The sequence below is a fragment of the Globicephala melas genome, chromosome 1, assembly GCF_963455315.2.
Source record: "Globicephala melas chromosome 1, mGloMel1.2, whole genome shotgun sequence".
Taxonomy (NCBI): Eukaryota; Metazoa; Chordata; class Mammalia; order Artiodactyla; family Delphinidae; genus Globicephala; species Globicephala melas.
Window position 1 is genome coordinate 104,821,970 of NC_083314.1, and position 19,934 is coordinate 104,841,903.

Genomic DNA, 19,934 nt, shown 5'->3' on the forward strand with positions numbered 1-19,934 from the left:
CATGAGTAATAACTGGCGAGATGATGCTTATGGCAGATAATCACTCTAAGTCCTTTTTTGGAAGGCTTATGAATTGTTTTTTACACAAATCGCGCATGTTATTTTGTGATATGTGAAACCTCATTTAATAATAATAAAAAAAACCCAAAGGATATATGTATATAGTTTGGGGAATTCCTTGATACTTCCCGCACAGTGACTCACAGTTTAGATATACTGAGTTAGGTAGAGGAAGCATCTCTCTATCGCTGTCTCATAAAAATACAAGCTGTGAACCAGAAACAGAAACTGCAGACCTCTGCATGCTCCTCTGTCCTGCCATAGGCAGGAGGTGGCATCTGGAGATAGTATTTGAGGTCTAGCAAATGAAGCAACTGGGGGACCATGAATAGGATGATCCTGGGAAGAGGGAAGGAACAGTTTTCTTTCTGATACTTAAATTCATGACCTTTACTTTTTATTTTTGGTATAAGTCTCCCCAGATTCAGAAGTCCAGTCACCTAATCAAACACAGCCACACAGCCAGAACTGATTCCTTATCCTGAAGTATATAAGTGGCTAAACAAAACAGAATATTGATGACTAGAATATGGATTTCCAAACTTTGAGAGTCACTAGAATTACACAGAGGAACCCCAGGGAAATTTTAGGGATGATTCCTGAGGAGGTGGCTGGTCTCCTTCACCTCTGAGATTATATCATTCTATAACCATGCTGCTAGGTCTGATATGTTTCTTCTAGGAGACAAATTTTCATCTTCCCAGAATCTCAGAGAGATTTGACCAAAATAATCTTCTGAATAAAAACTCAATGACATACACTTTCTTTTCTTGGGAAGCAGTGCTGACAATAGCTGGGAAGAGCTGGTGACCTCTAAAGGAAAAACAAATTTAAAGATACAACTATCATTATTCCCATTGGAGAAATATTTATAAATAGAGCCATGGGTTTTCTGCTACTGGATTTGAGCAACTCTCCTCAGAATTGTGTGTGTATTTTGCCTGGAATTTCATTGCACAAACTGGTAGGTATAGTTTGGTTCAGTTTTTAGGTATAGTTTGGTTCAGTTTCTAGCCAGCTGAATTTTTTGGAGTGATAATTTCATCAGTAGTTCAATTAAGTTGAAATTTATAGATTTAGAAAGAGATTCTAAACATGATTTGATTTGGGTTTTATGTTTTGTGAAAATTTTTGAAATCTTCTAAGTCGCTCACAGAACTTTCCAAGTATAAAAGATTTGCAAAGTGTGGCCAAAGGGGCCAGGGAGGTTTACCTAGCGTTTCCAAGATCCCAGAACTCAGATCCCGGGTGGCACTGGGTCTGGAAGGCTTATATTTAGAACAGGCTCCAGATAGGGGCTTCCCAATAATTTCATCTCTATGTTAACGGGAGGAAGATTCAAAACAGTTAGAAATTAGAAGTCTTCTTATTGGTTTTTCAGCCTTTAAAATGCAGTAATCTTGGCTTCAAGTAATCATTGCTATAGATTTGGAAGAAAGATGGTACATAAGGGGATGGAAACTTACCTGGACCTTATGATTACTGTGGATTCTTGTGTTCTGACCCAATAGCTGAGCCCTTCTCAAGTGGAATAATTGCAAAGCAGCATAAGTTTTGAAGGAGAAGGAATCAAAGGCATGTAACAAAACCTTTTGCATTTTCAAAATAAATTACAGGATGATGAAGGTAGGTGACCATCTTTTGTCCAAACTGATTCTCGTAGTAAAAAGGATGATATCTTCTTGGGGAAAACTAAAACTGATGGAATAGGTATGAATTTAAATCTGCAAACTCAATACCAGAATTAGTCCAGTTTTTAAAAACAACTTTATTGAAGTGTAACTTACAGTTCATCCACTGTAACTGTATGGTTTGATGAATTTTAGTAAATTTATGTAGATTTGCCACCATCACTACAATTCAGTTTTAGAATACTTCCATCATCCGCCAAAATTCCTTTTTGTGTATTTGCAGTCAATCCCCACTCCCAGCCTCAGCCCCAGGCAACCACTAATCTGCTTCCTGTCTCCATAGTTTTGCCTTTTCTAGGAATTTCATGTAAATAGAATTGTGCAGTACGTAATCTTTGGTGTCTGGCGTCATTCACTTACATGAAGTTTCGAGTTTCATCCATGTTGTTGCATGTGTCAGCAGTTTGTTCCTTACCATTGCTGAGCAGTATGCCAGTGTATGGACAAACCACGTACGTTTACTCATTCACTATTTGATGGACATGTAGGTTGTTTCCAGTTTAGGGTTATTGCTGATAATGTTGCTGTGATTATTTGCTTACAAGTTTTTGTGTGGACGTATGTTTTCGTTTCTCGTAGATAGATAATTAAGAGTGGAATTGCTTGGTCATGTGGGAAGTGTATGTTTAACATTTTGAGAAACTGAAAATGTTTTCCAAATTTGCTGTACCATTTTATTTTCCCACCAACACTATATGACTTGATATAATCAGTCTTTTGTATTATAGTCATCCTAGTGGGTTAAGTATCTTATTGTGGTATTAATTTGCATTTCCCTAATGAAAGTTTGAGAATCTTTTCATGTGTATATTAGCCATGTGTATATCTTTTTTTGGTAAAGTATCTGTTCAAATTATTTGCCTGTTTTCTATTAGGTTGTTTATCTTATTGTTGAATTGCAAGAGTTCTTTATATGTTCTGCATACAAGTCCTTTTTCAGATATATGACTTGCAGTTATTTTCTCCCAATTTGTGACTTGCCTTTTAATTTTCTTAATGGTTTCTTTTTAAGAATAAAGGCTTTCAGTTTGGTGAGGTCTGGTTGACATCTTTTTTCTTTTATGGATCATGCTTTTGGTATCATATCTAATAAATGTCTGTCTAACCCAAGGTCACAAAGATTTTCTCCTATGTTTTCTTCCAGAAATTTTATAGATTTAGAATTTACATTTACATCTGTGATCCAGTGTGAACTATGTATGGTGTGTATGGTGGGAGGCAAAGGTCTAAGTTCTTTTTTTTTTTTTGGCGTATGGATATCTAGTTGTTCCATCCATTTTTTGAAAAGACTATCCTTTCCCCTATTGAATTGCCTTGGCGCTTTTGTCAAAATCAAGTGACCGTAAATATGAAGGTTTATTTCTGGACTCTCTACTCTGCTCCACTGACTATATGTTGTTCCTCACCCCAGCAGCACACTGTCTTGATTACTGTACATTTATGTAAGTTTTGTATAAGTCCTCCAGTGTTGTTCTTCTTGTGCAGTTTTTTTTTTTTTTTTTTTTTTTTGCGGTACACGGGCCTCTCACTGTTGTGGCCTCTCCCGTTGTGGAGCACAGGCTCCGGACGCGCAGGCTCAACGGCCATGGCTCACGGGCCCAGCCGCTCCGTGGCATGTGGGATCTTCCCGGACCGGGGCACGAGCCCGTGTCCCCTGCATCGGCAGGCGGACTCTCAACCACTGTGCCACCAGGGAAGCCCTTGTGCAGTTTTTTATTGTTGTTGAAGTATAGTTGATTTACAATGATTCAGGTGTACAGAAAACATATATATGTTATATATATATATATATTCTTTTCCATTATATGTTATTACAAGATATTGAATATAGTTCCCTGTGCTATACAGTAGGTCCCTGTTGTTTATCTATATTATATATAGTAGTGTGTGTCTGTTAATCCCAAATTCCCAATTTATCCCTCCCCCCTCTTTCCCCTTTGGTAACCATAAGTTTGTTTTCTCTGTCTGTGAATCTATTTCTGTTTTGTAAATAAGTTCATTTGTATCATTTTTTTAGATTCCATATACGAGTGATATCATATGATATTTGACTTTGTCTGACTTACTGCACTTAATATGGTAATCTCTATGTCCATCCATGTTGCTGCAAATGGCATTATTTCATTCTTTTTTATGGTGGAGTAATATTCCATTGTGCATATATACCACATCTTCTTTATCCATTCATCTGTCGATGGACATTTAGGTTGCTTCCATGTCTTGGTCATTGTAAATAGTGCTGCAGTGAACATTGGGGTGCGTGTATCTTTTCGAATTAGTTTTCGTCTTTTCCAGATATGTGCCCAGGAGTGAGACTGCTGGATCATATGGTAACTCTATTTTTAGTTTTTTAAGGAATTTTCATACTGTTCTGCATAGTGGCTGCACCAATTTACATTCCCACCAACAGTGTAGGAGGGTTCCCTTTTCTCCACACCCTCTCCAGCGTTTATTATTAAACGTTTTGATGATGGCCATTCTGACTGATGTAAGGTGGTACCTCATTGGAGTTTTGATTTGCATTTCTCTAGTAATTCTTATGCAGTTTTTTGTTGTTGTCTTAAGTCCTTTGAATTTTCGTATAAATTTTATAAAATTTAGAATCAGCTTGTCAATTACTGCAGAACAAGACCTTTTATCCTGTGACTTTATCAGATTTGCTTATTAGTTCTAGTACATTGTTTGTAGATTTTATAAAATTTTCTTGTCTACGAGATTATATCATCTACACATAAAGACAATTTTGCTTCTTCCTTTTAATCTGTATGCCCTTAATATTTTTCAGCTGCCTACTGTGTTGGCTAGAACGTCCAGTACAATGTTGAATAGAAATGGTCAGAACAAACATCCTTGCCTTATTCCCAGTCTTAAGGGGAAAGCATTCAGTCTTTCACCATTAAATATGATGTTAACAAAGGTTTTTCATAGATGCTCTTTATCAGGTGGAGAAAGTTCACTTTTATTTCTGGTTTGTTGAGTTTTTCAGATATCATGAATAAATATTAAAATTTGCCAAATATTTTTCTGCATCTGTTAAGATGATCATGTGGGTTTGTCTTTTATTCTTTTGATATGGTGTGTTATATTTATTGATTTTTGGATATTAGGCCAACGTTGTACCCCTGAGGTAAATCCCATTTGGTCATGGTGATTATTTTTAATGTTGCTAGATTTGGTTTGCTATTTTTTGTGAAGGGTTTTGCATCTATATTCTGAGGGATATTGATTTATAGTTTCCTTTTCATGTGACTTCTTTGTCTGGCTTTACTATCAGGCTAATACTGAGCTACTAAAATGAGTTTGAGAGTGTTCCCTCATCTTCTATTTTCTGAAAGAATTTGTGTAGGATTGGTATTGTTTTTTCATTAAATGTTTCATAGAAGTCAACATCAGGACCTAGGCTCTTCTTTGTGGGAAAATTTTAAATTATTAATTCAATGTTCTTTGTTGATGTAGGTCTACTCAGATTTTCCGTATTTTTTTCACGAGTCAATTTTGATAATGTGTGTGTGTTTTAGGAGTTTGTCCATTTCATCTAGAGTGTCTATTTTGTTGGAATAAGTTGTTCATAATAATCCTTTAAACTTCTATAGGGTAGTCCTGCTTGAATTGGGTGGTTATAGTTTTCCATTGACTTTAATCACAAGGGCATGGTACTGCTAAGAGATGCCGTAAGGAATCTCCTGTATTCCAGAAATATTCTTCCTCACTTCCATTGTGTAGTAGCAGTCCAGATTCCCATTGGTAATCAGGATTAATCACCCTCACCATCTGTGGGCATATAGAATACCTTATCTACCTTTCTTTGTCTGTTGATTCAGAGTTATGAGGAGACCAAAGTGGCTGGGTCACAGTCTTAACTTCCAGTTCAGTGGAATCCTTGCTGTGTCTCCGGTAAATGCATTTTCTACCTTGGAACCAAGACCTCTAGACCAGGAGACAATTAGGTTGTGGGGTCAGGAAGCAACAATTTTGCTGGTGGATCACGAGGAGTAATAGTAAATGGTGCCACTCTTATTTCCACTTTTTCAGTGCTGGACCTTGAGTCCTGGATATGGGAGAAATAGCACCTTGTATCAGATGCTGATTCAGAGCATACACAGCCTTCTGGAAAACCTTGCCCCAGCCACCTAGCTGGTGCTGTAACTGAGTCTTTAAAAGGCTGAGCCAACAGCTTCAAGACGGTGCGGAACATTGTAAGATCGGTTAATTCCACAAGCATGGGCCCATTTCTGCATTTCATTTGCTGGTTAGAAACAGTGCTGTGTGGAATACCATGGTGGTGGATAAGGTATTCTATAAGCCCGCAGATGGTAGTTTGGGCTGAAGCACTGTGGGCAGGGACTGCAAATCCCACTCTAGAGTGTCTATTTCAGTAAGAACAAAGTGCTATCCCTTCCATGATGGAGTGGGTCCAGTGTAACCAACCTGCCATCAGGTAGCTGGCTGATCACCTGGGGAATAGTGCCCAATCTGCCACTGTTGGTGGTCTCTGCTGCGTTGGTCTCTGCTGCTGGCAGATTGGGCACTCAGCAGTGGCTGTAGCCAGATTGTTGCCCTTGGTGAATAGAAGTCCTTGTTCCTCAGCCCATGTATAACCTCCATCCCTGCCACCATGGCCACTTTGTTCATGAGCCTATTGGCTGCGGAAGGAGTCTGACTGGTATCCACAAAATAGGTCATCCTATCCATTTGATTATTAAAAGCTTCTTCCACTGAGGTTACCCTTGGTAAGCATTAACATGGAACATAGATATCTTCTTTTTCACAGTGTCTTGCAAGGCAACTACTTCAGGAGAGGTCATTATAATTTCCTTGGGCAAAGCAGGACTAATATGCTCAGATGGGGCTGGAAGGGATGCTTCTACTGGCAAAGAAGACTCATGTGAGTCCCCATTTCACTTGACTAGGAGGAAATTACAACCCTATTATTTTGAGGAATCAGCTTTGTCCCAGGGTTTGGTGCATTAAGGCATTACGGAGGCCCCTCCAGTTCTAGGTCCTCTCTAGTTACCACCTGTTTGTCCATTCTCTGTTTTCCCCTCAGGGCCAAGCCTGGGCTCCAGGAATCTTTGGTGAGTCTGTAACCAGTTAGCAATTCCTCTCTGAAGTCTCGTCATCTCCTTTCCAGTTCCAGGAATCTCTATTTCCTACCTTACTTCTCCTCAGAGACACTCTTCCTGCCCCGACCTCTAGAAGAATAGAGACTTCAGTTGCTCTAGAATTGATGTCTGCTTTCTGCTCTGCCGAAATCCTCTTTCAAGAAATTACAAAGCTTGGCTTCCTGCCTGAAATGAGGGTAGGGGAAAATACAGGGATCAGGAACACAGTTTACACTTTATTATATTACCCCGTGGTGGGGGTGAGATACCAAAGTTGATGAAAATGGAGGGAAAGACTTCCTGACTTCTCTCTTTCTAGAGAACTTAATTTCTCTATCTGCATAAGGCATAATAGACTTTCCCAAGAACCAGACGCTGTTCCTCCCTTTACATCCTCCACCCCTAGCCTCGGAGGGTTATGTTTGAGAGTTTTTTAGTGTTCAGTCTGTGTGACTAGCTTCTGGTGATAAATCTTACGTGCGAATTGTGGGACGGCCAGCAACCAAAGTAAGTAGTGCTTGTTGTGGGAGGGCTGCTTGGCTGGCCTGCTGGCTGCACTTCGGCTGCCTGACTGGCCCCTTGAAGTCACTGCTGATTGTGGATTCCCCAGGGCTCTGCTGCAAGGGTGGCTCAGGTCTCTGCGGAGCCCTCTGGTTCCTCATCTCCCTCAATTAGGACCTGAGCAACTCTGCCCTTCCCACGGGGGATCAGGCCTCCTCTCCCCACATCAGGGTGACGGCAAAAAGAGTGCCAGGGTTCTGTACATCCCTTCCTTTGGAATCGCCCTCTCAGCCCAGCACCACAGGCTGTGTTTCCTGGGCAGAAGAAGGCAGAAGAAGATGGTTCTCTGCAGTGCACTAGACAAGAGGAAGGCCTCTGCTGTCGTGCACGCAGCTGCCCAAACTCACCTTGTTCATTCATTCCTCCATACCTTTGCTTCTGACATGTCCTCTGCCTGGAGTGTCTTACCTTACTCTCTCCTTTTCTCCTGGTGAAATTCCTACTTATTCTTTAAGGCTCAGTGAAAACACCATCTCTTCTGAGAAGCCACCACTTCTCTCCCCTAACACTTGGTCCCCAGAGCTTTTTGTTCCTAGCTCTGTCATAACACTTACCATATCGGATTATGGTGAGTTACTTACCTGCCCAGGTGCAAGAAATTTTTTTAAAAAAAATTCTTTATTCTTAGGGTCTAGGTTGATGCCTGATGCACATCAACGATGATGATGATTAGGATAATAATAACAGCTATTATTCATTATATGCTTAGCAGTTGCAAGGCACAGTGCTAAGAGCTCCACACACATGTCATTTATGCCCATCACACTTCTAAGGGTAGCTACTGATGTTATCCTAGTTTTGGGTGAATTTTTTGAAATTCCTTAGATGGAGAGGGAGAAGAAAATTTCAGTTTAAAAGAAGGAGCAAGGGTGGGGAAGCATGGCCTGTTGAGGGCAGGAAAATTGTCCTGGAAGGGGGTACAAAAGAGAAGAATGAGGCTTGAAAGGTGAGCTGCTACCATATTATAAACGCTTTTGGATGCCCCCAAGGCATTGTAGTTTCTTGATAGGCAATAGGGAGCCGTCAAGGAGGGGCCAATGTGATCTGAGCCAGAGGCTAGAAACTGGTGGCAAGCTGTGGCAGTGACCTAGGTGAGGCCCAAGTGTTTATCACACATCTCCTGGGGGCCATGCTTGGGGCTGGATTTCAGAGCCCAGGCCTGACGTGTGCTTACAATCAGGCGATAAGGCAACGCAGAGTTGTAGTCACCAAATTTGGTGGGCATACAAGGAAGGAGCGTGGTTGGGGGGGCCTGCAGCTGGGGAGGGTAGGCATCAGGAAAGATTTCAGTAGAGATGATGCTTGACCTGAGACTCTATTTACCTGGTCAAGAAGGTGGGGAGGAGGAGAGGAGAGGGAGAGGGAGGCACCAGCAAGAAGAAAGCACTGAGGAATCAACAACACAACCAGTTAGTGGGAATTTCTGGGTTTTGTTCATTCGTTATTTTGTTTTATAAAACTTCTTTTGCTTACTTAAGTAATGCTTGTTTATTGTAGAAAATGTGTCAAATATAGAAAAACAAAAAGAATAAAGCTATAATCCCACTACCTCGAGATAAATATTTAAAAATTAGGTATATATTCTGCCATTTTTATGTGAGTGTGTGTGCTTGAATAAAAATAAATGTGCATTTATGTGTGTGTATATATATATACACATACATATATTAATGTATCAATAAGTAACAAAATGTAAGTGTACATGCTTAAACCTCTCCATCTTATGTCTATACTGTATATATCAAATATCCTGCTTCACCAGCCTTAGGTATAAAATAAGATCACACTTCTTTAATGTACAAACTTGACAGGCAGGCTAGGTTTCCTCTGGGATTGATTCTCAAGTAGTTTCTAGGAATATTCAAAAAACTCTTACATATTCCTCAACCTGTCTTAATAACTGCTCTCCATCTTCCCCCAGACGTATGTCTAAGATTTAAATAGGAAAAAGCTGTATGGGTAGACTATTCATTCCAACTAACCCTAGAATGAAAACACTTCCTGGGCCAGGAACCATGTCTTTCTTGTCAATTGCTATACCCCCAGTGCTTAAATAACACCCACCACACGATAGATGTTCAGTAAATATGCTGAATAAATAAATGAATTCAAACGTCTACTTGTTCATACAATGAACATTTATTGAATATTTTTGATGTGACGAGTTCTGTGCTGGGGAATAAAACTTTCATCTATGATGGATATAACTTAAAGATAAGCAGCTTTTAAAAACAAACTAGGCTTCCATGGGAGGCAGTGAGCTTCCTAGCATAGGAGGTATTCAAGCAGACTACTGACCAAGATTGTAGAAGGAATTCCTGCTTTGGGAGGAATGTTGGGCTAAATGACCACTAATGACCCTTTCAAATGTAAAATTCTATGATTGAATAAATTTTAGATAATAATTTCTAACTTATGAGTCATAACAACCAAATAGGTGACAGAGGTCTCCAAAGGAGATATATTTGCAAATGAAAAGCAAATGTTCTGATGGGATCTAAATATTTGTTGATAATAAATGAGATTTCTTGAGAAGACAACAGGCTGTTGCTCTTGATTAGAGATAGATCATTTTAAAATAATGGAATTAGAGAAGTATTGTATTTCAGAATGTGTTTAAACATTTGTTCTTTAATCCATTTACCATATTCAAAACCCATATTTACAAACAAAATTGCCAAGACCTGAATAAGACAACTAAAACAAGCTTTGGATGAATCTTTTTTGAGAAAGCCTAAAGATCTGGACTTTGTTCATTGTTTGGGAAATCTGACTTCAACACTTTAAGACAAAAATTTCAATATGTTGGTCTTAAAGACGTGGGATTCAAAATTCATTCATTTATTCCTTCATTCAAGAAGTACATAGCTGGAAAAAAAAAGAAATATATAGCTGGGGAAAAAAAAGACATAGTTAACATCCACTAAAACACTACAGACTGAGCAATATGAATAATTCCAAAAGGAAAATGAGATAATCTATGATATATTTTAACAGGCTTTTAAAACATTTATTCTATTACAAAGTCATAATCATCCATTAAATAAAAATTTTTTTAAAAATGGAAACAGTAAAAAGATCACCCATATCATATTATTTAATAAATAACTACTGTTATTATTTTTTTATTTCTTTTGAGTGTTTTTACACGTGTAATTTTTCTATAATTATAATATCACTGTAGAAGTTATTTTGCACTTTAAAATACTAATCTTTGGATAGGTTGGTGGAAATTTCTCAGTTTGTTGGAACTTAAACCTAACTCCCTAGAGCTTTAGTTTATGTGCCTTGGCTTTCCTTTGTGGACCTTAAATATAAATCTTTTGAATTAAAAAAAAATTATAACATAGGTTTGTGTTTAAACAACATTAAAGTGGCTTTAAAAAAACTAGAATTAATAAAAAACAAAAGCAAAACTAGAATTTTATAAATTGAATGGCCAGATTGTAAAATTAGATTACAGATTAGTATCTGGATACCTAAATGGGCAGAACTGACAGTTGTTGCCATCAGCCTTAATAGCACATAGTGTCAACCATAGATCATTTGGCCACTGTTTGTTTAATGGCAATCTCCTTTGTTAGACTCTAGGCTCTGTGAGGCCAGGGCTATGTCTGTCTAGTCCACAGCAGTATCCCTAGTGCTTGCTTATTGCCTGGTGTAGGCTTGGTTCTTAGTAAAATTTGAATAAGTCAGTGAGTGATTCATTTACTGGGAGGTTTGGGGGTGGCCATGCATCCATCCATCCATTCATTCATCCATCATCAGATACCTTATGGAGAACCTGCCATGCACCAGGCACTTTGCTGGGCACCACAGACACAGGGTTGAACAGATGTAGCCCACCCACCCTGGGAGGAGGAGCTTGCCACCTGGTGGAAAAGGAGTAAAGTCCTTCACCATGGGCCCTCCAACACCTCTTCCATGGATCTCTTGCCTGATGGTCTACTATGGAAGCTATTCCTTTGTATCAAGGCACTGTTCCTTTAAATCACAGATATGCCGGGAGATGGGCTTGTCAGTCATTCACAATTCAGGGTTTTTGAGAACTAGTTTCTCAAATTTTGGAGGGGAAAGGGAGAAGGCAGGTCATACAGCCATGGAAGGAGCATTCAGGGAGTCATTTTCTCCCTTCTCTGTAGCAGGAGGCCCCAGGCCGTGGGGAGGCAGCAGTGTAACAGCAAACGTGCTCAATTGGCTGAGTCCATCACCACCTGCGAGGTGACAGGCAGCTCGGGTGCCCTATCTGCCTATAGACGATGCAGATCAAATGGGGCTGCAGGTATGTTGGGGCCCTGGGAGTCACACCGGCCACGCTCTCCCCCCATCAGGGAGGAGGCCAGCCTCCCAGACCTGCTGCTCTACAGACGCCTCTCCTGTGCAGCTTCTTCTCTAGAGGAAGCCCTTTTGGTCTCCTGCCACAAGAACACTAGCTGGGTCTCCTTTTCCCTCTGTCTTGTGGGCAGAGGCTGGAGCTGAGCTCCCAGCTGCCCCAAGTAGGAAGGAGGCTGTGCTGGAGAAAAGTCAGACCGAGCTTGGACCAAACTCTGCTTTATTGCCACACAGTCCCAGCCACCAGGGCAGCCCTCCTAGCCCCCTGCAGCTCCTGGCCTTGGGGCACTGAGCCTCCTGAGAGGCGGCCCACAGAGGCCTGCCATGCTCTGTCCTATCCAGCAGGACCTCATTTCAGTCACATGAGCATGAGGACAAGGCAACTCCCCCCTCCTTCCCTGACTCACATGGAGGTGATTTTGCAGGGCTGCAGTCAGGGTGGAGGCGGTGATTGTGCAGGGCTGCAGTCAGGGTGGAGGTGGGGAGGGGCTGGAGTGGAGGCCTCACTTTGCCTCTCCTTCAGCTCCGGTGGATTTCCAGTTTCTAGCTCATTCTCTGTGTAGTTCTCACACTCTCTCCTCTCCCCGTGAGGTGGACCCGAGAGGAGGAGAGACGCTCAAATAAACACAAGGCCAATGGCTCCCTCAGCTGGTCTCAGACAGGAAGCTCTGTCTCTTAGACCTCAGAGAAGGCTTGGGGAAGGGAGGAAAGATGGCCTTCCTACGCTGCATTCCTGATGGAAGCATGCTTCGTGTCCACGTGGTTTTACCTGTTAGCAGTGCCATAGTTTTAAAAAGTTACAGTATAAAAATTAGAGTTGGGATGGTTGAGGAAATGAGGTCTGTTTTGTTGAGTATAAATATGAATGCAGGGAAATAACTGCTCATTTCTGTAAAAGATTTTATTCAAGTATTAATTTCACCCTGTATTTTAAAAAGACAAGTGCGGGCTTCCCTGGTGGCGCAGTGCTTGAGAGTCTGCCTGCCGATGCAGGGGACACGGTTTCGTGCCCCTGTCCGGGGAGATCCCACATGCCGCGGAGCGGCTGGGCTCGTGCGCCATGGCCGCTGAGCCTGCGCGTCCGCAGCCTGTGCTCCGCAACGGGAGTGAGGCCCGCGTACTGCAAAAAATAAATAAATAAATAAAATAAATAAAAATAAAAAGACAAGTGCTTGAGCATTGATTTTTCACATTCAGATGTGAAGCAGTTAGTAAACGTGTTATTATTTCTATTTCTGACAGGTGGGGAAACTGGGGCTGCAGAGGAGCCATAGGACCTTCCCTGTGGGAGAATCTTGAGTCTGTGCCCTGAGCTGGTTCTTGAGGACTATGGTCACACGAGCCAAGTCTGAACATTGCAGAATCCTGACACACAGTGAGTTCTTAATAAATGCCAGCCAATCAGAGCCCCCGCCCTTTACATAATTTCTCTGGTATGCTATGCTTTTCATGCCATGCACCAGGCAGTTGACCCTTGAACTACATGGTTTGAACTGCGCAGGTCCACTTATACACGGATCTTTTTCAATAGTAAATACTATAGTACCATACGATCTGCAGTTGGTTGAATCCGAGGATGTGGAACGGTGGATAAGTAGGAATCATGTATACGGAGGGCTGACTATAAGTTATACACAGAGTTTTGACTTCGTGGTGGGTCAGCGTCCCTAACCCCTGTGTTGTTCATGGGTTCAATGTATATACCTATTTGTTCAACGTCAATCCTTCCACACCCATTTCTTTTTTTTTTTTTTTTTGAGTATAGTTTTTTCAGTTTCAGGTGTAGAGCAAAGTGAATCAGTTATACATACACATATATCCACTCTTTTTTAGATTCTTTTCCCACGTAGGCCACTACAGAGTGTTGAGTAGAGTTCCCTGTGCTATACAGTAGTCCTTATTAGTTATCTATTATATGTATAGTAGTGTGTATATGTCAATCCCAATACCCCAATTTATCCCTCTTCCACCCTCCATTTCTTTTTTTCTTTTTTTTCTTTTTTAGATTTTCTTTTTTGATGTGGACCATTTTTAAAGTCTATATTGAATTTGTGACAATATTGTTTCTGTTTTATGTTTTGGTGTTTTGGCCCAGAAGCATGTGGGATCTTAGCTCCCCGACCAGGGATTGAACCCACATTCCCTGCATTGGAAGGTGAAGTCTTAACCACTGGACCACCAGGGAAGTCCCATCCCACCCTCCATGTCTTGATGACAGATACCAAACCTGTTTTTTTCAACACCTGTGTGCTAGCAAATTGCCTGGCACAGTGGAGGCCCTCGCCAAATAGGTTCTAAAGTAATGAATGAAAAACAGTCTTTCTCATAGCAATTCTGCACAGTTGTGACACTTGGCCACTTTTTGCCTCAATTGCTAATTAATTAAATGGGAGTAATATATCCTTTCTCAAGGATCAGTTGCCCTTCTAAAAGTTGGGAAATGCTGAGGCTTGGGAAATGCTGCTGTCCCCATGGAGGTTCCAGGCTGGTGTGCTGGAGAGCACTCTCCCAGAGGCTCCACAATGCCACGGCCAATTTCTTCTCTTTCCCCACCCATGTATTAATTGGAAGGAGATGTTACCTTTCACAAGGCCCAATAATATTCTTAATTTATACCCCAAACAGAAGTTTGTCCATTGCCATATTATGAAGGGAAATCAGATCAGAAACTATCTCAAGGAACTCCTGAAGTAGAGGCCCTTTGAAGGCCGCCATTTGTCATGGATCATTTGTCTAAAATCTTCTGTTGTGTTCTCTTTTCCATGCCCCAGGCCAGGCACTGGGAGTCCATTCAGAAGCTACCCAGTGTGCAGACACTGAGGCATGTGTTAATGACACCGTGTGTGTGTGTGTGTGTGTGTGTGTGTGTGTGTGTGTGTGTGTGTGTGTATGTGTGTCCTGGAAGCAGGCCAGGTGCTCAGGGAGAGGCCTAAGGATCTCTAGTAAGTCTTGAAGGACAAATGCAAATTAGGAAGCAAAAGAAGATGTTCAAGGTCAGGGGTCCCCAACCCTCGGGCCATGGACCAGTACCAGTCGGTGGCCTGTTAGGAACCGGGCCGCACAGCAGGAGGTGACCTGCGGGTAAGCGAGTGAAGCTTCTTCTGTATTTAAAGCCACTCCCCATCGCTCGCATTACCACCTGAGCTCCCTCTCCTGTCAGATCAGCAGCGTCATTCTCATAGGAGCGCAAACCCTACTGTGAACTGCGCATGCGAGGGATCTAGGTTGCGCGCTCCTTATGAGAATCTAATGCCTGATGATCTGAGGTGCAGCTGAGGCGGTGATGCTAGTGCTGGGGAGCGGCTGCAAATACCAATTATCATTAGCAGAGAGGTTTGACTGCACAGAGACCATAATAAATCAATGCACTCGAATCATCCCGAAACCATCCCCCCAACCCCATCGGTGGAAAAATTGTCTTCCACGAAACTGGTCCCTGGTGCTAAAAAGGTTGGGGACCACTGTTCTAGGTGAAGAGGACGGGACGATGAAAGCCACAAAGGTGTGAGAACTCCCAGCAAGTCTGGAATCCATCTCTGCATGTTTTCTTAGGGTGTGTATATGGCTTAGTGGTTTCTGTTTGTTCCAGGTGACAATGCTTTCTCACCTTGGAGTGTCTGCAAGAGTGGTTACCCAGTGTGATTCTGAGAAACCACACTCCTGGCCAGCTGATGCCAGTGGGGGGATGAGAAGGCACCCCATTTCCAGCTACTTCCTTAACAGGAATCCCAAAAGAGCACTGTATTGCTATATTTATGATTCAGTTTTTGGCAATGGAAAGACCTCTTGCCAAATCCCTGCCAACAGAGGTGGGAACGAGGATGGGGCGCCCAGGGCCTGGGAGAGGTGGATGGGCTAAACCTTGGGGTTTCCCAGAATTTCAGAATCAGAAGGGGCTGAAATGGGTAGGTTGGCTGGCCTCCCCTGGACGCTGACGTCTGAGACCTCTGTGGAAAAGTCCAGTGGGTTGCACGCTTGCCCTCTGGCTGGCTTGGGAAGGAACACGGCCTGAGCCAGTTTGGGCCAGTTTACCTTTAGGGTGGACCACTGGGCAGTAGGCCTGGGAGAGGCACCCCCTCAGATCAGCCTGTTCCTCAGCACAGGAGGTTGCTGTGTTTCCCTCAAGGCTGGTCTGCTTATGTTGACACTGATTCTTGTAAAGTGATGCATGGGCAGGGTTTTACTCACAGGTGAAAAGATCTCCATGAGGTCATTTTGCTCCTACCTGGGAGGTAAAGCCTTCTTTCTAACTCAGGCTGATACAGGGTTTTGTACCACCATCGTCACCATAAACTAATGAGTAGCCCATTTTCTTATTGAGGCTCCTACAAGTTACCACGTTTCTGGGGTGTCCAACTCTCACCAGCAGCTCAGGTTTCTGTGCCAGTGAAGTAATGTTCTCATCAGTAGTTCCCTCTGATAAGCTGAGGAAAATGGAGAATTCAAGGACTGAAAACTAATTGGGGAAAGTGGGCACTTAAACTTCCTACCCGATCAATGATCCCTTTGCTCTAGTCTAGCCTTCTCAGGATTTGGGGTGCAGTGACAAGTGGATCTGCTATTTATCTCACATATTTTCATGTCTCCGGGCTCCTCCTTCACTGGAACCACAGACCGGAAGGGACCTTCGGGATGATTTAGCCCACCCTGCATCGCGCGTTGCGCTCAAAGGCCCAGAGACATTATGCCTGAGAGCACACAGTTATCAGTGAAGGGATGGACCCAGAACCCAGGCTTTTTGACATCCAGCTCAGTGCTCAGTCCACCAGCCCATGCTGCCTCCATGCTTATGTTCAGCCCTGGGTATTTTATTACCTTCTTTCCCCCAACCCTTTGTGGCTTTGTAACCAGAGCACAGTGGGCTTTATGCAGATGATACTTAGGAAAAGTGTAGCCTAACTTTTGGTTTGCTGGGGGTTGTCATGTCAGCTTGCAGGAAATGCACTAGAAGTGTGTGGGGAAACACTGCAAGGCATCCTCCATGACTTCCACGTTCGGTTTTCAAGGAATGGGGCAGTGATATCATTCATTCTTGAACAGAAAAAACAAACCAAGCTCGTTTTCAGGGTCTAGCACAGCACTTCACACAGAGGCTGGAATTCCCCTACTGGCCATCATGCTGAGTACAGGGCATCACCAGTACTGTAAAGTTTCTGGATCTTTTGGGCTTAAATGGAAAAACATCATCTCTAAGGTGGGGAAGAAAGTACAGGCTTTGTAGTTTCACATAAGTAAAATCCAAGTAATATCCCTTGAAATATTAGCTACCACTGTGGCCTGTTTTCTATGTGTCAGTTATGATGCTCCTAGTAACTCATTCAGTGCTCAGCCCTAAGTGGTGCAATTATATTATTCCCAATTTTATGAATGAGAAGAGTGAGACTCAGTTGCTTGTCCAAAGTCATAAGGTAGAATGTTGCAGAACGTGGAGTCAAGTTGGCTGACTGTAAGGCCTCCAATCCAGAAATGTCTGAAGACATGGCGGGAGGGCTCCCAGGGATAAAGGCCATTGAGCTGCCATCTCCTGCCAGATGCTGGGCTTCTGTTCTCCACGCTCAGACTCCTAACGGGGACAGCAGAACACTTGTTCACGTTCTCACCTCCACATCCTATGCCCATAGAAGGGTGAAAAAGAAGCAGAGGAGATCCAGCCACCTCCACTCGCCCTCTCAATGTTTGTCACCATGAGCTGCAGCAATGAGGATGGACTGCACTCTGGTGTGATGGGTTGGCACATGGTCTCAAGTTTCTGGTCCAGGGGTTTGGAACACAGCTGCACTTGCTCTGGGGAGGAAGAGGGATGTTGTTTACCAGCACCAAGTCTCTGAACTCATTCTAGTGACCTTTGAGAATTCACTCTCTATGGGAATAAAAGTTATGGAGAAGGAATTTTTTTATCCTCTACACACGTCTAGGTCAAATTATTATTGCCAAATAAAACAAGTATAAATTTCCCCTCCCATAATCTTAAACAGACATATTCTAGAAACATTTCGTCCCTGTCTTCAGAAGATTGCTTTGCTTTTTCTGGTGTCAGATCAACAGAAAAATGTGACACCCTGGTCGTGAAAGCCTGGGTCAGTTTTTGAGCAGTATCTGTATAACTGGTAGATTTTATTCTCTTATTACTTTTTGTTTGCCCTTCATCATACACTCCTCAATAGAACTAAAGACACTCTCTGTTCTAAGGAAGCTCATGATCTAATGATGCCATTGGGAAGTCACTGGTCTTTATTTTGGATATTTTGCAAATCAAAAAAACAAAAATGGCCAATGCAAGTCGTAATCCATATAAATAAGCCCATTAAGAAGGAAATGGAGAAGCTATGAAGTATCACTGGAGATTTGTTATTCTTGGAGTTTGTTTTTCTCTCTGTAAGGAAATGGGTTGGTTTTTTTTTTGGTTTTGTTTTTAAAACCAATTGCAAAAAAACCCCATTAAACATGGTGGGAGGATGTACCCATAGGACCACTTTACAAGGAGCAATGAGCACTTGAAAATTATCAATATTCCTTTACATTTAGGAACACTTTGAGTGCTCTGAGTGAATTAACGAGAGGGAGTAAAGAGCTAGGTAAATATGTAAAGTCCATTCTGCAGTTAGTTTTCCAGAGGGATGCTCAGTTATATAAGGAAGGGAGCAAAGGTTAGAGAGCTAGAGTCCAGGTGGTTCTACCCGGAAGGTTTTCCCAGAGCAGTGGGGAAGAAGAAGAATGCCTCACTCTCTGGACTGGCTGGAAATGCCCTGGCCTGGCGCTTCCCTGGCGTGAGGAGTGTCACCATCCCTCCCTGCTGTTCCCCTTCCCACCCTTGCCCTTTCATAATTCCCAAGGAACCTGAAGCCCTCAAGCCAGTCAAGCTCACTGAGGCTCCGTGTATCTCCCACGATCTTCTCTGACACATGGAAGAAGAAGGAATATTTCTGAGTTCGATGATTTGCTTCTAGTTCATTTAAGAGTCAACAGCCAAAGGTGGAAAAGGGATGTAAAGACTAGATCCAGGTGAGGCAGTGGCGACGGCGGCGGCGAGAGGATGAGCAACAAGTTCGACGCATTGAAAGATGAGGACAGTGGGGACCACGATCAGAATGAAGAAAACAGCACACAGAAAGATGGTGAGAAGGAAAAAACGGAACGAGACTAGGCTCAGAGCAGCAGCAAGAGGAAGGCTGTTGTCCCTGGGCCAGCAGAGCACCCCCTGCAGTATAACTACACTTTCTGGTACTCCAGGAGAACCCTTGGCCGTCCCACTAGCTCACAGAGCTACGAACAGAATATCAAACAGATTGGCATCTTTGCCTCTGTGGAGCAGTTCTGGAGGTTTTACAGCCACATGGTACGGTCCGGGGACCTGACAGGCCACAGTGACATCCATCTCTTCAAAGAAGGAATTAAACCCATGTGGGAGGATGATGCAAATAAAAATGGTGGCAGTGGATTATTCGGCCATGGAAGGGCTTGGCATCCCGTTGCTGGGAGACTCTCATCCTGGCCATGTTGGGGGAACAGTCCATGGTTGGGGAGGAGATCTGTGGGGCTGTGGTCTCTGTCCGGTTTCAGCAGGACATTATTTCAATATGGAATAAGAATGACAGCGACCAAGCCACCACAGCCCGCATCCGGGATATGCTTCGGCGAGTGCTCAACCTACCTCCCAACACCATTATGGAATACAAAACCCACACCGACAGCATCAAGGGTAATTCAAGCTTTCGAAATACAAAAATCACATTGTGAAAGTGCACAAGCTGGCAATAATCCTTTTCTGTATGTGTGTGTTTGTCCGAAACGGATGCGAGGTCTCCGGCTGGCCCTTCCATCTGCTCACTGAGGGGACGTCCCTGAGCCTCGTGCTCCCCTTTTGCACTCATTCTGGGAGAACGGATTCCACTAGATACCCTTCAGCATCGCTGACTTTATAAAGCAGAAAAAATGGAAAACGTGACTTTGTAATAGACAAACTTTTTTTTTAATGGGGTTCTGTGCGGGGAGCTCAGCCCTTCCTTTTGCTGTGTGCTGTCCAGATGCCTCCCGGGCACCCTGTCGTGCTCTCCTCTGCTGTACGAAGGGCGTCGTGACCACGTGTACAAGCCAGAGCTGTCGACTGAGCGTGACCAGTATTATTAATGTCTGTGCATCCAGGAAAAGCTTTTCGTTGGAGAGTCCCGGAATAGCTATAAATACTGTC

General features: G+C 42.9%; 1 pseudogene; it reads left to right on the top strand.

Annotated features, from left to right (window-relative positions):
• Nucleotides 1–18,754: 18,754 nt before the first annotated feature.
• On the top strand, nucleotides 18,755–19,483 carry LOC115859926 (eukaryotic translation initiation factor 4E type 2 pseudogene; annotated as a pseudogene).
• Nucleotides 19,484–19,934: the final 451 nt, after the last annotated feature.